Raw genomic sequence first — 2,652 nt, 5'->3', positions numbered from 1 at the left:
AGTTAATGGACATTTGTCATTAGGGTAAAATTTTCTTTCTGTCTTTTACCTACTTACTCCACTCCTGTAATCAAATGAACCCTGAAAAAAATTCCTATTACCTCCCCAAAATAGAAACAAAAGTCTCTTCTCTAGTGTTTGGTGCTTGCTACTGTAGGAAAAAATACTCTGTTTTTCTGGAGAATGTTTTTGGAGACGTTGCCACTGCTGTCTGATCCCCTTGCCCTATCTCTTCCCTGGGGCTGCATCTTCTGCCTCGTGCATGGAGGCAGTACCAGGCAGGATTCAGCCTCCTCCATCCAAATGCAACTTCTTCTTGCCAGATGTCACAGCTGAGCAGACCACTGGGATATCCCTGCAGGAACATGCCTTTCAGAAATACCATTCTGCAGCTCCCCGGCCCCAAAACTACTGGGGCTGTGTTTGCCTGGGGAGAAAAAAAAAAAAAGGAAAAAAGAAAAAAAGAAAAGCAACATACACACACAAGAAAAAAAAAATCTGAAGGCATCCAGTTGCTCCTGGGCAATTTGCCAGTGATTGAGTGACCTGCTGCTTCCCCAATATTGCATTCCGCTGGCATGTCTCTAGCCCTGGCTGACGCCAGCCATCTAACTCACCCCCAAAGCAAACATTTCCAGTTGGCACTGCTGCCTTGTTTTTCTGAAGAACCGATTCATGCCTCCCTTAAAAAGTTTCACTATATCCCCCTCTCCTTTTTTTTTCCCCTCCTTTTTCCCCTCCTCTCCTTTTTTTTTCCCCCTGTCCTTTTTTGTTCCTCCTTCCCAGTGCTGTGGAGCTGCTGGGGATCCGCTGCTGCTTCGGGGATTTCTCCTTCAAATAAAAAGAGGAAAAAGAGAGGGAAGGGGGTATATTTTTTTTCCACCTCCCTTTTTAGCAAGCATGATAAATTCATTCAGAGCGCTCCTTGTGAGGAGTGTGGAAACCTTCTGCTAAAAGAGTTATTCTGTTCTCATTCACAGATAATTGCTCCCCGAGGGGCCGGGGAGAGAGCGAGGAGGAGAGACCGATAATCCGGGAGGACATGGATACAAATATCAGGCTGTGGCGCTGAGTGCCTGCTTAATTTATTGGGAATGAGCTGTTACTCAGCACTTTTCAGGATTAGACCCGCTGTAATTCTGTTATTTAAGGAGAGACTGAGTCGACCGACAACAACAACCCACCCGGGGCTGTTGCGGAGACGGGTGGTGGTGGAGAGGAGCACATGCTGGTTTATTTTGTACGCTATGGAAAGAATGAGCTTTTAGGACACAAAGTCCTCGAGGCCAGCGAGGGGGTGGCGGGAGGGGAGCGAGGGGACAGCCTGGCTCCACGCTGGCCGTCCTGACGTCCAGACCCAGGTTAGGGTTGCTGCTCGGCCAGCTGGGATGGTGTATAGCAGCAGGGAGGCTCTCTGGAAAAGGGCAATGCGTTTGCTGCCAGACAGGCAGGTAGATGGGTGAAAGCAACCAGCAGCACTCAGGTGGGTGATAGTCTGGATCACCACCAGTGCCCACCAGCTCCTACTCAGACCACGGGTTCTTTAATTGCTTGTATCTAACTGTGGAGTGCACCAGCAAACAGTGCAGTGCATCAGCCCACATTTAATGGGCTTTTCTTGATCAGGACTTAGAATCCCGGAATCCCAGAATGGTGGGGGTTGGAAGGGACCTCTAGAACTCATTCAGTCCAACCCCCTGCTAAAGCAGATTCGCCTGGATCTGGTTGCACAGAAACATCTCCAGGAGTGTTTGGAAACCTCCCGACAAGGAGAGTCCACAACTCCCCTGGGCAGCCCGTGCCAGGGCTCCCTCACCTCAACACCAAGCAAAATTTTCCTTACATTTAAGTGGAGCTTTCTGTGTTCCATCTTACGTCCATTATCCCTTGTCCTGTCACCGGACACTACAGAAAAAAAGTGTTGCCCTATTTTCCTTACATTCACTCTTTAGGTATTTATAAGTGTTGATGATGTCCCCTCTCAGTATTCTCTTCTCCAGGCTGAACAGCCCCAGGTCCCACAGCCTTTCCTCATCAGAGAGATGTTCCAGTTTCATGATCATCTTAATAGTCCTCTGCTGGACTCCCTCTAGAAGGTACCCTCCTCTCTTGAGCTGGGGAGGGCAGGCTTCATCCAAGAGTGACAACTCAGCTTCATTCCCTCTTCAAATTATCCTAACATTCATCCTGCATCCCAAACTGGGGGTAAAATACCCAGGAAGATGCAAGGAACCTTGAAGAGGGGGAAGTAAGGCATCTTCTTTTGTCTTGATGGACCACTTTTTACCCTGAAATCCCTGCAATACTTCACTCATTTGTCTGAATTTTCACTGTCCATTAGGTAAAAAAAAACCCAAACCCAATCTCTTGGAAGCCAAGAGCTTGTAAAGAAATGTTTAGACTTTTCTGGCTCAAGTGAAAGTTGCAGTGACATTAAAAAATAGTAGGCTTTTCTGCACAAGGTTTCTTTCTTTGTGGAAAATAAACACATTATCTGACTACATTAAAGCATCTATCACCTGAATAGAAAGAGCCTGGGCATTGCTTTCTGTTTCATGGGGTGGTTCAACGATGCCTCTCTCTGTAGGAATTGGGACTCCTCCCACATTCCTGGGTTTGTTTCTCACTTGACTTTCTCTCTACATTTGAATA

This window comes from Colius striatus, chromosome 3 (assembly GCF_028858725.1).
Source record: "Colius striatus isolate bColStr4 chromosome 3, bColStr4.1.hap1, whole genome shotgun sequence".
NCBI classification, from domain to species: Eukaryota; Metazoa; Chordata; class Aves; order Coliiformes; family Coliidae; genus Colius; species Colius striatus.
This window is presented reverse-complemented; position numbering follows the sequence as displayed.